The sequence below is a fragment of the Camelina sativa genome, chromosome 19, assembly GCF_030686135.1.
Source record: "Camelina sativa cultivar CO46 ecotype springtype chromosome 19, ASM3068613v1".
Lineage (NCBI taxonomy): Eukaryota > Viridiplantae > Streptophyta > Magnoliopsida > Brassicales > Brassicaceae > Camelina > Camelina sativa.
Genome location: NC_141898.1, coordinates 15342664 through 15358046, shown reverse-complemented (window position 1 = coordinate 15358046; position 15383 = coordinate 15342664). Strand labels below are relative to the sequence as shown.

The 15383-nt window shown below is 32.3% G+C and overlaps 1 long non-coding RNA gene across 5 annotated transcripts; it reads right to left on the bottom strand.

Moving 5' to 3' along the window:
- Positions 1–3153: 3153 nt before the first annotated feature.
- Positions 3154–6731, bottom strand: LOC104766513 (uncharacterized). 5 transcript variants are annotated; one of them, XR_015590517.1, is made up of 7 exons: positions 6556–6731; positions 6414–6484; positions 6105–6322; positions 5920–5951; positions 5360–5466; positions 4525–4625; positions 3154–3520 (listed from the first exon to the last, which is right to left on the bottom strand). It is a non-coding gene; the product is annotated as an uncharacterized LOC104766513 (long non-coding RNA). The 5 variants fall into 5 exon arrangements; XR_015590519.1 differs by having other exon boundaries at positions 6105–6228; positions 6556–6728; XR_015590518.1 differs by having other exon boundaries at positions 6414–6471; positions 6556–6711.
- Positions 6732–15383: the final 8652 nt, after the last annotated feature.

The window sequence follows — 15383 nt, the reverse complement described above, 5'->3', positions numbered from 1 at the left end:
TGATTAGTGGGGTTTTTAGGTCTGTCTCAATCATTTAATTGTTGGTTTGTTTTTTCCTCTTATCATTTATTGTTGTTTTATTACTTGTTTAAAGATATAATTTTTTTTTCAACAGTTTGCAATAAATTCAAATTCATTGTTTTTTTTTCTTGACTTGATTTATAGCCTAATTCTCCTCTTTTTTTTTTCTTTTTTTTTTTTACGTAGTGCAAATGTAACTGATGTAGTTATAAATGTTTCTACGTTAGATAAATCGATTTAAATGATTTATGTTTACCAAACGTTTTTGAGTAGTTATTAGTTAACTAAAGATGTTGTAATGGTTAAACATAACCTGAATTTGGATAGTGCAGTGGACATGATAATAGCATAAGTTTACTAAATTACATATTGTGTGGTCTACAACTAATTATTGTACTTTCAAAAGTTTGATTTTTTTTATATCTGTTCATTTAATAAATGTGGTTTACTATATATATTTTATTTTGCATATATTATAAAGAAAATGTAAGAATATAATATTGTCACAAGGTGCGCGTGAACATCCCTATTATTTAACTTGGATTGTAATATAAACAATTACTTGGAAATACTTTAAAGGAATTCCTACGTTTAGTTGAAAATAGGTATTAGAAAGAAGAAACATAACTCTTTTTATCTTTTATCTTTGATCGGTAAGGGTTGTTTTAAGTTTAAGACACAATGTGAACATTTTTTCAAGTTTGAATGGTTGTTTTATGCTTTAGAACACAACTTTAAAACATATTCTTAACTTATATTTCCACTAAAAGTTTAAATATGGATCCAACATAAACCCAAAAAACCACCAACATTTTGGATCTCTTCACTTCTTTGCAAATTTTAACTAGTTTTGACGTCAAAATATTTTTAAAACAAACAACAGATTCTTTAAATTTGACAAACACCTTCAACTCTTACAGAATTATGTTATCATTTTCTTTTACTTATTTGCTGTTTACCCTTTTACGACTCTTTTTATACCATTAATAAAATATTTCCGTTTAAAATTACCAATCAAATATAGTTTTGTATGTATATAAGCATAATCAATGGACTCAATAACTTTGAAACCTGAAAACCTATTCTCAATTTCTGAACAAAGTAATGAATATTTATATTGAGAATTAAATTTAAAATGGTTTTTATAAATTATATATAATTGTCTTTTTTATTTATTACAAATGTGTTAAAAACACATGTATGATGCATGTAGAGCATGGTACGGTATGACATAAAACCTTTCGGCGACGAAATCAATCTTCCATCGGTGGATATATAGGAGCTGATTTGCAAAGCTATTTCATTTGTGAAAGTAAAGTCCTCAATAATAGTTTCTAAATTTTATTATTATTGACCCAAAATTTTTTTTGTTTACTTTATTCAAATTTTAAAATATTACTTTTAGCAAAAAAATTTCCCATAATTCGTGAATTGTAAGTAAAACTAAAACAGGTATGGAAGAAACTTAGAAAGCAAATCGTAGTATATATATGTAAGGTGAGCTTTCGTAATCATCCCTTGGAGCTTGCACATATTTTTGTTTTCTTCTCTAAATTTTGACTCATCACCAACCTTATGGTACAAGCTTTATCTAAATATATCCTAACTTGTTTCACACAAATTATAAAACGTGTTTAAACTGAAAGCATGTAAAATTTAATACGATATCAGAATTGGAGGAACACACCTTGGTAAAAGTTCCAACTGAAAGTGATCAACCCGGAAGTGGTCTGAACTAAAAACAATGTGATCTGAAGTCAATCCGACCTATACCTAAACCGAAGACCCAACCCAGAAATTAAAGCGATCTAAAACCGAACCGACCCAATCCAAAAATATTTGACCACTTTACTCACTCACAATCAATTTGTTTGACAATACATTGCTTTTCCTTTGTCTAAAAAAATAATTATATTTAATGATATTGCATAACCAGAATATATTTAAAATTAATGAACCAACCATTTTTTTCTTCGTAAAACTTAACCGCCACCTTAACAAATCATTATTATGGAAGATAAATTAATAATTTTGCAACGACCGACTATTTTTTCATTAGTTATAGATTATTGGTGATATATCAAAATCTATGCAAATACCTTAATATATATATATATATATATATATATATAATGCATGAGTATATAATAAAAATGTAAAATTAGTAATTCAGATAAATAGCAACATAGAAGACTTTCCTTAAATCGACAATAATTGCAAAAGTTGTAATTAGAAAATACTGCAAAAGATTGTATGAAAATTAACATGCTATTTAATTTTTGAAATATATTTATTAAGTAATTTTTGTTGAATAACTGAATATGCATGCGTTAAATAGAAAATAAAATTCTAAAACAAAATATAACAAACAGAAAGTTTTATTTATCAAAGTACATGTTTTTCCCATTTTTTACATAATAATGTATAGAAAACACATTTTCACAGCAACTAAAATATATTTGCTGTCCACTAAAAAGATTATTAGTGGATTCAAATAATTTTTTCCGCAACAATTGAGTGACAAGGATAAATTTTCTATAACATGCATTTGTGTTATATTAGAGGTCTATTTACGACAAAAAATTGCAGCATCATCTAACAATTAATTCACATAACTAAATTCATCCAAATTAAATAAAATTGGGTGTGGCTTGCGTGACGTGAGTCAAAAATGATTTAGCTACTTTCTTACAATATAAGGTTTTAATTTGTTAATTGTTTAGGCAACTCTTCCGGACTGTGATATCGATAGAACATCACATTATTTCTGAAGTTTTGGTTCTCAACTTCTCACCGACAAAAGTGACCAGCAATTTCTCGATAAATTATAGCTGTTTGTATATATTATAACTTAATTGACCCATCATGAAGTTGTATTTAGTTAAATAAGCCGACACAAAAAATAGTATTTCAGTCATAATAAACTTACGTTCGATAATCTTTCTAGGCCATGAAAGATTATATTTTGCATCTCTCATTCTTTCTCCGAATGAGTGAGACTTGAGAGTCTCTATCTTTAATATAAATAGCTCACAGTAACTTCTAAGTTAGTACTTTTTTTCTTTCTTTTTTCTTTGTAAAGCTTTTAAAAGTTAAGCCTTTTGTTTTCTTATTATATTAACCACAAAGAAAGAGAAATAAAAATTCATGTTGTGATTTAGATATGCATAAAGCAGTCATGGACTCGGTATAAGATTCATGCATTGCCATGAAGGCACAAATATTATCATGTCCATATCTTACCGTCCAAGGATATATGAACAGCTTGAGCTTCTTGTCATAGATAATGTTGTTTTTGGCCGGACAAGCTAAGACTATTTTTTCTCCAGTCGAAGTTGTTGAAGGTGACCACGTAGGATACAATCATCCAAACCTCAAACACCCCTGTTAATCATTAAACCCATACTTCCCCTGGGACAAGACAGCTAATCGTGCATCATTAAACGCCATCGTATCTTCTTCCAGCCGCCTATAATCTCCCACCATGTAGGCCAGTTCTCTAATTAGGTGTGGCCAAAACATCGTTATTAATATCATTACCGTTTTTTATCGCTCTTATAATTTGTAAGATTAAAACAAATCTTAAACTTGAATTTTAGGATGGTAAAATAAGTAGATCAGTAATGTCTTATGACTTATCTCTATCGTTTTCTGTTAGGTTCCAGCCTAGTCTCTCGAACTAAAGCTACAAGGATTCTATAAAATACGTAATGGGCACCGGATATGTTTTGTACTAATTACAAATTAAAAAAGAAACATTTTTGATACCACCTCTAAAAAAAAAAAAAATCTCTTTTTTGACTCAATCTATCTATACTATTAATTGGGGAGTACACTTACGAATAAAAAAAAAATGAGATTCTATATAATGCCCTCACGTTCAAAAATCAGAAGAACAAGGAAAAAAAAATTAGGGACAAACTGGTAATCTGATCGCGTAAAAAGACGCGGACCTTACATGACCCAGACTAATATTATTCGGATTGTGGATGGATTATCAGAGTTTCCAATCAATGACTTCTTGCGACACATATAAGCAATTTGAAAGGATAATTAGATAGAAAAAAATACTTGTCATATCAAATATTTTCGACATTAAATACTTGCCATATCAAATATTTTCGACATTTAAACTCCAAAATCAAATATATTAAAATCCGAAACTTTTCCAAAATCAAATATATTAAAATCCGAAACTTACTCCTTTCCGAAACTAACAAAATCGGACTCTATCATCTCTACAATCAACATTCAAAACTTTTTAAAAATAGATTAATGAAATCCCTAAACATCCTCTATAATAAACATATCAAACGGAAACAAATTATAAAACATTAACTGAAAGTCTTTAGTTGATAACATAGAATATTCGACTAACTAATCTTAACACAAATCTTTATTCCTATCATCGCAACAAATCAGCTCCATTACTACTATATAACCAAAAAAGATGGCATACACAACCAACCACATCAAACCTAAAGTAACAAACCAGAAAGTCACCTTAATAGTATAGATGGCCGCTAATGATAGTATCACTCACTATCTAGCAATGATGCATTCTTCAGAGTGTGATGTCCAACATGGTGAGTTGAAGTGCATACCTGAAAATCATAACCAACAAGCATCGGTGAGATGAGTCTATAGAGTGATTATTCTTTCTAAAACATCATATTCAAATACTCACAAATTCTTTTTAAAACATCATATTCAAATACTCACAAATCTTATTACAGGGACAATCATAGCATGTCTCGCGGGTTAAATATTATTATGTGTAAAGCTTTCTAATAACTCATCAATACTTAAAAGCAAACAGAAGCAGGATTTCTATCTCCAGTTCTCCACGAAGCAAATCAAAGGAGTCGTTGAGATGTTGAGGTAAAGTTATTCTTAAAACCATGATAATATTAAATCAAACATCAACTGAATTTTTCTAATGCATTTCCTGTTTATAGGACTATTTCATTGCTGAATATGTATTAATCTGCATTTCATTTAGCATAAAATTTACAACAACTTATTACTAACCTTTATAACAAACGAAAACAGATTTTACATGGAATCAAAGTAAAAACGAACTCAAAGAGGGGTGAAGATGAAAGACTTACAAAGATTTGTCTACAAGACATACAAGGAAGCATGTTTAGAAGTCTATTAGACGAATGATATGGTACTTCTATAAAATGAAAATCTAAAATCTTATCTTATTTTTCCATTCTTTAATTGTTTGTATTTTCGTAATTATGTTAGAAAATTATCAATCAATAAATTTTTTTTCTTTAGTCTTCATTAAGTTGAAGACTTATTACTTAATAGTTCTTTGTTGAGAACTAACCTTATTGTTCTTGGTCCAAACATCGTTTGATTAATATATAAAACATACCATCTGCTTCATATCAATCCGCCAAACACTTAGACATATAGCCAAACAGAGCACCTTCCCTGCCATATTTTATTCAAAAAAAAAACATATACGAATAATTTAATAAAAGATAAGCCAAATTAAACGCATTAAAAAAAAAGGGAACCGGATATCAAAGATGTGTAATGGCGATGCTTATTCCAAAATCTATCTCGATCCAAACTTTCCAGATATTAAAGATGAGAAAGATGTGTAAGTGGTTTTTAGTTTGCTGGATAGACACACTTTAACAAAATTCCCAGCTTTGAATTTTCAGCTCGGTTTTACAACAACTACCAAAGTGACTATGAAGAAAAAAAATTCAAGGATCGAGTATGTTGGACAGAAGTACTAAAATTAATAATGGTTGGGTGATTAAGTATATTTGTTGTTTGAACTTTTAAGAGTGGTCATGAAACTAATTTTATGGATTACTATAACTCAAAGGAGATAAAATTAAAAGCTTGATTCATGAGATAGATATGAAACGTTACCACCAGTATATAGCCAGCATAATCCCAAATTCCTGCAAGGAAGAGGAGTTGTACATGTAATTGGGTTGAAAGATAAACAGAGGAATGGAGAAGAAACTCGCTGAAGGAAAAAATTAGAAAGACGAACAGAGAGGAAGTTCGTTTCGTGGAAAATACGAATAATAGGGAGATTGGAAGTTACGCACCTCTTCTACATGTCTCAAGACCCAATTGAAATCAGACAAGAGAAAGTGACGATTCCAAAGAGAATTTGGAAACCGTTGAAGAATTTATCGTTGAGGGAGAAAGCAAACTTACAGTTAACCTATGCTGGGGTTGTTTGTAAAAGGGAGAGAAGAACAAGCAAAAATGGTAGAGATGGATAAGAAAGAGTGTCAAAAATACAACTCCAGTAAACACATACCTTGCAAAAATAAATTCAAAGAGCTAAAGTTCAAAGTCTACTCAAAATCAAATCAGGCAAGAGAAGAAGACAGAGAAAGGCAAGAAATTACATGTGTGAAACTCATTAAAAATTGGATGAGAAAGTCGAAAAACCAGCTCATGTTGTTGCTGAAAAAAAAGGCTAAGAGAGAAGATCAATCCCTATAGAACAAGAGTATGTATATATGATGGAGAAAGAGATTAAGAAACTACAAGCATGCCAGCAAACGAAACTTCCCCCGTAGTTCCCCCTGATGAAACTGAAATTTGGGGATTAATCAAAAGATTCGAGAGGTAGTGTTGGAATCTCATTTGCAGAAGAGATTGAAGAGTGAGGAAGAAGTAGTAGAGTCAGCGACTTACAAGAGAAGTCAAAGGGGAAGAGGCCCAAATGAGTTTTAAGGTCCGTAGTAAGTTTAAGTGAATTTAGTTATTTTGTGACATTAGTATAATAAATATGTGGAAACTTTAGTATATAAAATTACTTCACTTTAAATTTATAATATGGAGGACTTAATGCTAAATATATTTAGCATTAAAATATTTTGTGACATTATTATAATTATCCTTCTATTTAGGGATATATTAATGCTAAATATATTTTGTACCATTAATTATTTGTAACTTGATTTTAATTAATGGTATATATATAAATAATTAGCCTATATATATAGCCTATATTAATGCTAAATATATTTTCGTACCATTAATTATTTATAATTAATGGTACATATAAATAATTAGCCTATAATTCTTCTATTTAGGGATATATTAATGCTAAATATATTTTCGTACCATTACAAATAATTAATGGTATTTGATTCCCTGTCCTTCTATTTAGGGATATATTAATGCTAAATATATTTTCGTACCATTAATTATGTGTATTTCACTATAATTCTTAGAAGCTAATCATTCTCTAACTTTAATTTTTTAAGATGAATAATTATTTTTATTTCACTATAAAATTATTTTTCTAATTTTTTCTAATTATCTAATCATTATTATTCATGTTCGATTTTTCTATTTTTTCTTAAATATAGTTTTTGGTGTTTATAAAGCTTTATAATTATAAATTGCATTTGTTTTGAAAATAATTTGTTCAGCATCTATTGTTGTACTCGCTAATCAACCGGTTTTAGGTTTCAAAAAAGACACCCATTTTAAAACCGCTGAATCATGCTTCAAACTGCGAATGCTCTCTTTCACAAACTCCCGCAACTGTTGTGTTTAAACCAATCATGCCTTGAAATGTATCATAAATTTGTTTTACAAATATCATCTCATACGTACGTGCAGATCTGATTAAGGTTTAAGTGAAATTTGTTACTAATTTTTAAAACTTCATTCAAATATATTTTACTAAACATAATTCTACACGTATGTGCGGGTCCATCCCTAGTTTCCTTTATACATGCATGACAACAATATGCATGATGCAATAGCACATTGTATATAATTTATTAATATTATTATTATTATTATTATTATTATTATTATTATTATTATTATTATTATTATTATTATTAATGATTTTTGACTTGTGGAGTTTTTGGTTTTGGATCATCTATGAACCTGTCCAAAGATTTAATCATAGATTTTTACGTTACGATTATGGATTTGAAATTCCTAAGGTCTTTGATTGTCGTATCACCTTAGTCATTTTAGCAAATTATAGGAGAATCACATTAGATATTGTTGGATATATATCTTATTATATAAAGCTTGATGATAAAATTAATAATTAACAAGATCGTTACACGTGTCAATTGTATCATTCAGATGTTGACACATATTAATTTTAAATTAATTAAAATTTTTAAAATAAAAATATAAAAATTCAAAACCTACCATAAAAAGGTTTTATATAAAAATAAAATAGAGAAAAGATAACCTGATTTTATTTAAAATGTTTTAAAGAAAAAAAATCTTTGTAAACTTTCATATGTAAAACAAAACTTTAACAGTTTTAAAATATTAAAAGGAAATTATAAGAAAATTATAAAATTTAAACAGCTTTAAAATTAAAAAAAAGATCATTATAAGGAAATTACATATATATATATATATATATCAAAAATTCGAAAATATAATATAATTTATTTATTTTAACTTTAAGTTGCTAATTTTACAAGAAAAATGATTACTTTTTATATAAAATAAAAAATGATTGTGAAAATATACAATTAATTACTGTTTCTAAAAATATAAATACTCATCTTTACATAAAGAAAAAGATGGTTGAAAAAAAAAATAGATCGTCTCATTTTTTTTAACCAATCAAATAATTTATTCAAAAAGACTAAATGGATATACATTAGTATATTATCGCAAAAAAAAATAACTATATTCTACAACTAAAGTTTATCTCTTTACTTTTATACATTGTTTTTACTTATGAAAATAATTAAATATATATTCTTTGTTAAATTTCATTTTATTTAATAACTTTGAACTCATCTAACCAAACAATAAATTAAAAGGAAATTCATCGGTTAGTTGTCCAAACTCGAGGGAAGGAGTTTACAAAAGAAACTTCAGAGATAAGAGAACGCGAAAAACACGGAGAAAACAATCTGCCTTCGTATTTGAATCACGCGGGATCCAAGAGATATAGAATAGTGGGAAGGACTCCAGCGAGTTAAACTTATCGATCAAGTTGGAGAAGGATGGCCAATCTTCAGGGACTGCACAATAGTGAGTAACTCAACACAATTTGTCTTGAAATGTCGACAAACGATCCCTGCAGCATGTATCCGCTCCATGACCCACAACAACGCTTCTAACTCCAAATGTAGGGGGAGGGGCTCGGACAGGGGTGGGCATTTTGGTTTAAGTTCGGGTTCGGTTTGGGTTTGGTTCGGTTTGATTAATTCGGTTTTCATAAAACTCTAACCATACTCAACCAAAGTTAGTTCGGTTTGGTTTGTGTTTGGGTTGGTTTATGTTCGGTTTGATTTGGTTCGGTTTGGCTCTAATTTGGTTCGATTTCATTCGGTTTACAAATCAATTAATGTAACAAAACAAAATTCATTGTCCTTTGATAATAATATATATAAAGTAAACAAGAAGTTTTGTAAGTTGAATAATTCAAAGAATCCATAAAATTTTACCTAAAAATAATAACAATATTATTATTAAATGTTTAGTAATTAGAATAAAATAAAAATGAAACAAACTAAACAACATAAGAAGATAGAAAAGTCTAATTTCTTATAAGAACTTTGGAGTTATTTACAATTTTACTCTTTAAAACCTAGGGTTAAAGGTTTAGAAATAATTAAATCTAATTTTACATAATTGAATTCATAAAGAATATAAGATTATGATTACATATTATACAAAAGTTATGAATATTATTAATTAAATTAGTTAATAAAAAGCACATTGGGTTATCGGTTCGGTTTGGGTTTAAACCGAACCAAACCGAACCATTTGGGTTGAGAAAAAACTTAACCAAATGGTTTGAGAGTAGGATTGGGTTTGGTTTGGGTCGGTTTGAGTTCGGTTGGGTTGGTTCGGTTCGGATCGGTTCAGTTAAAATGCCCACCCACTTGGCCTCCAACAACAAGGTTCACCCCTCCCCAACACAACACCACCAACCCAATCCTGAATGCACATTGGTTGCTTTCCAAGAATCATCAATCTGACAACCAGGTGAAGAAATTTGGACATTTGAAGACGGAGATGGAGCTGACATGACTGCCGTAAAAGAAAGCGCCTCTTCCCAGGCTAACTTATCGCCCAAAGCCTGAGCAATTATATTATTCACCTCGATCTCTAAACTTTGAAAAACTTTTTTATTTTTGGTCTTCCAGATTGCCCATAAAATCCATGGTAATTGTAGGAGCTGATCATGATCATCCTGTTGAGAGGTACCCCTCCAGAAAACATAATCCAAATTCGAGTACACCGACTCATATGAAAACCCTCTAACACGAGACCAGAGTCAGAGATAAATCCCAAACTTCACAAGAGCGAAGGTATTCAAAAAAACATGAATAATAGTCTCAACCGCATAGTCGCACCATTTACATCAAATATCACATTGGACAACTCCGTGTATCAATTTATTTTTATAAATAGTTTTTACTTATTAAAAATATTTATATTATATTCTTTGTTAATATAATATAATAGGTTACCAGAGGGTCCTAATCAACTATATTAGGTTACCAGAGGTAAAAAAAAAAAAAAAAAAATTAGGCTACCATTTATTGAAGAAACTAATCCTATAACCAATAGAACAAACTAATTTCAAGTTTTATTATTCAATACATTAGTTTTTGTCTGAGTGTAACATAGATTCATATGCGATCCATTATACTCTGTGGGATCATATTTCCAAAATTTAGAAAAAGTAAAAATATCGCGTAACATAGATTCATATGCGATCCATTATACTAAGACTTGACGGGGCTTTGCGTTTTTAATTGGCCCCTCATTTTGAAGTGTACACTGATATATAATCAGAATTGTGGCTCATAATCTCGTTATAGATTGCTCGATTGACGGACGTTTACATTATAAAGAGTGAATGCATTGATATTGACATAACACAATAGAAGATATATATACAGAGGAAGAGACCTAATCACAGAGATTATTGACATAACACAATACAAGATATATATATAGAGGAAGAGACCTAATCACAGAGATTGAGAAGTAAATACAATCTCCTAATTACAGAAATGATATACAAATATAATTTGTGATTGATTGTGTTTACTTAATCCTCTATACGCTCCCTCAAGATGAAGGGAGTTGTCGGACTCCAATCTTGGAACGAGATAACTGGAAGTGAGGACATAAGAGAGGTTTGGTGAGAGCGCCTACAAGCTGATCTTTTGTCGAAACATGCGATACACGAAGAGTTCTTGTCTGAATCATGTGGCAAACAAAGTGATAGTCAAGCGTGATATGCTTTATACGGGAGTGGCACAAAATTACATAACGCCAATGTTTTCACAATAAATTGTCGGTCCATCAGGCAAGCAAAAGTGTAACTCGTTCAGGAGGAAACATAGCCAACATACTTCCAAAGCAGCATTTGCAACAGTGCGATATTCAACTTCGGTGGACGAGCGAGAAACACCACGTTGCTTTTTTGGACAAACAAGAAATGGGATTGCTGCCAAAATAAATAGCATAAGCATTGGTATAATCATCAGTGTCTCCAGTCTAGTCCGCATTAGAAAAGGCATGGAGAAGCAATGGCAAGGTTGATGTAAGAAAAATTCCACGTGTGATACTGCTAGTAAGATATCGGAGCACCCTTTTGGCTGCTTGTCAATGGTCAGACGTTGGTTGATGCACAAATTGAGATAGCCTGTTGACCGCAAAAGATATATCCGAACGCGTGAAGGCCAAGTGTTGAAAACTACCAAAAGCATCTTTGAGTTTGGTACCACTATGTCGAGTCAGCTTTGGTGTTGTTGGAAGAGGAGTGGAGGCCGGTTTGGCATTCACCATGTCAGTTTTATGAAGGTGATCGAGTATATATTTGTGTAGCATAAGGTGGAGGCCTTGTTTGGTTCGAGTTGCTTCTATGCCAAGAAAGTAGATGAGTCAGGTCTTTAATTGAGAAGCGTTCAACAAGAGATGAGAGGACGACTTGAACAGCTGAGTTATCACTCCCTGTGACAATAATATCGTCAACATAAACAACAAGATAGACAAATGTAGTACTGGAACGACCCGACTCTTTTTTTTTATATTAATTAATTAGTGGTCCCATACCCACTAGCTACCTAACCACAATTACACAACATTAGATAACATAAACGATACCATTAAACCAAATAATTAACCAATAACCAAATATCCAGTATTAAATCCATAACATTTAAGCCATTAAACCAATCCAATCATAAATCAAAGAACCAGCAATCCTAAACAACATTCTAAGGACTCAACTCTAGCAACCTAACAGAAGCCAGACAACAACCAGTCGAGCCATTAGAACATCCTCCTCTTCACTGCTTTGATTCCACGATCACACTTTGCCTTTACTTGCACCACAAACAAAAATTGAGATGCATGAGTATCTTACAAACACTTAGTGATGTGTGTGGTTTTTCACTCAAAATCTTTTACTTTAAAAAGACCACACGACGGCTGAAAGTGCACAGCTAATCGATAGTAGTATTTAAGGATCGATCCCACCGAGAGAGAGTTGTTGTTTAGAGAATACGTAGGAAGAGATGTAAGGCTAGGACTCAATAAAAATGGGGGTTTTAGTTATCACGGTCGTAAGTAAGCAACAACGTAAATTAAAGCAAGTAAAAATAAATAAAACAATTTGGGCATCAAGGGGAATCGCAGGGGATCGATGATCTATCTATCTAGGAAAGTTTAGGATTAGTTTGTTTATCTAAAACCCGGACTACGAAACACGAATGAACCATTAACTTATAGTTCACAAGCTAACCGTCTAAGATCTCTACACTCCGTTACTCAACTGTCGCAGGCAACGACGCATAGATCAAAGCATTTAAAATAGGTTCGATTCTAATCCATGAAATTTCATAGGTAAGGGGTATGTGCTTCCTATGACTCCTTACACATCTAAGCTAGGTCAAGCACACATGCAAGCTTTTGGCAAAGCACACACACTTTAGATCATAGTTAGTTGATGAGGCTAACTTAAAGCATTAAGCAAAGACTTAGAATTAAAGCATAGAATAAACAAGAAATTAAATCTAGCAAACCCTAAAAATTGCCACCTAAACTAAGATCATCTCCCCCCTTTGATTATCCTTTTAAACCCAACTAGAAAAATACTCTAGCATGTTTAAGGGAATCATCAAAGCAAGGTTTAATAGACTCATAAACATAAAAGAATAAATAAATAAAAAAGATTTAGATATTACTTCAATGATTGTCAAACAAAGTGTAGGATCTTCTTCCTTTTGAAACAAAGTACAAAGCAAAGAGAATAGAAAAGAGTTTGGTGAACTTCAAAGCTTCAAGAGATGGACGAGAGACGGCTCTGGTCGTGGCTGCTTCTCTTCTGGTCGTGATCTCTTTGGAGGCAGGTGAAGGCACTTTGAAGGCACACTTTGAAGGCACACTCTAAACCCTAGGGCTTAGAAGAGTATTTATAGGGTTTTGTCTAGGTTTCGGGTTTTGTAAGGTAGAAACGTCTTTTCTTCTTGAGTGCATGACAAGGGGCAGCATAGGAATGTTCTAGAACGTGGTGAAGACTTGCACTGGGCCGCCGTGGTGGTCGATGGTCAGGCCTTCAATAAAAGCCCATTGGCTTGATGGGTCTCCTTACGTTGGTTTATAACACGTCTCGGTAAATCGAGCATAAATTCCGGCAGAGTCAATGGATTGACTTGATTCTACTTCAAGGAGAAAGATGACTCTCTCAGCTTTCCAGAGACACCAAATACGTCGAAATATGAGTTCTGGAAGTTCTTCAAAAGTTGCCCGTACTGTAAAGCTCTGAATCTTTCCTAAAACGTATTTTCCTTGTCATTTGGTCCTTTTTGCTATAAAACCTGTAAAACCTTTTTGAAACCTAAAATACTGGATAATAGACATTAAAGCTTTGAAATCATACTAAACTCTTCCTAAATGCATACTAAAACTATAGCTAAAATGGGTAAAATAATGATATTATCACTCAGTGATGCAATCCTCCCATCTACTGGGCTATACACAAAAGCAACTCAGATTCTAATGTCAAACAATCAACAAACAAACACACAAACCAGGGAAAGAAGTATCATCTGCTCGCTGGAAAGGAGGTGTCGATCGACACCAGCTAAGTGTCGACCAAAACAGGCTATTGGTGTGTACCGACACTATCCCACAATGTCGATCGATACTGCTCCTTGGGGTCGACCGACACCCACCTGCTGTCGATCGACACTGAATCCACATACGCGATTTGCTCAAGGCCGAGAGTCGAATATCGCTTTTCTTCACCTCCAATCCGTCCAAAACTCGACCAAAAGCCACATAAAATCGTAGGAACCCTATATCAACCATAACAAGCAAGAAAATACCACAGACAACACATAACAAGCAAGACAAAGGAAATCTCAGGCTTAGATCAGCCATGGTCATGCATTCACCTCTTTTACAGGAAGTTCTGACCCAAAAACGACCAATCCAATCCTTTAGAAGGAACAATGATGCATCTGCGAGGGAGTTAACGAAACCAATAATGATAAGGTGTTGCTTAAGCTCCATGTATCAAGCGCAAGGAGATTTTTTAAGACCGTAAAATTGTCTTGTGTAGACGACAGTCATGTGTAGGGCTATCCTTATCAACAAAGCCAGGGGCTGAGCCAAATAGACATCTTCGATTAAAGTTCCTTGGAGGAAAGCATTATTAACGTCTAAATGTTTGAGCGGCCAATTCTTCTTCACCACAATGTCAAGAACCAGACGAATTGTTGTCGACTTGATGACAGGGCTGAATGTTTTTGTGTAATCTACTCCATATTGCTGAGTAAACCCCTTGGCAACTAATCTTGCTTTGTGTTTGTCGATCTGGCCTTTTGGGAGATACTTCAATTTAAAAACTCATTTGCATCGATGTGGTTCTGTGAAGAGTCGGCGAGGGACCAGATTCCATGTGTAGTTCTATAGTTGAGCGCTATACTCATCAGACATTACAAAACACCATTTTTTGTCGCAAAGAGCTTGAGTAACTGTAGCTGGTTCTTGTGGAAGAGACTTGGAGAGGACGGTATAGAGATTGGTTTTAATTTTTGGTTTGGTGATGTTATTTGTGGCTCTAGTTCGCATATTGTGGGTGTTCTTTGGTTGTTGGTCGATTTGTGGAGGAGCGTTGGTGGGCAGTTTTGCAGGCGGAGTAAGGTGCGGTGATGATGGTAAAGGCACGATTGATGATGGTGTGACTGGTAAAGGCTACGGTTGTTCTGATGAGGAAGAAATGTTTGTTGGATTTGGATTCAGCAGTGAGCCTATAAATTGTGAGTTTATATTTGTGGGTGGCTAGGCCTTAGGTTCAGGCCCATTATGTTGTGGAGCCGTGGGCTCAGAATTAAGAAAAGAAGAAG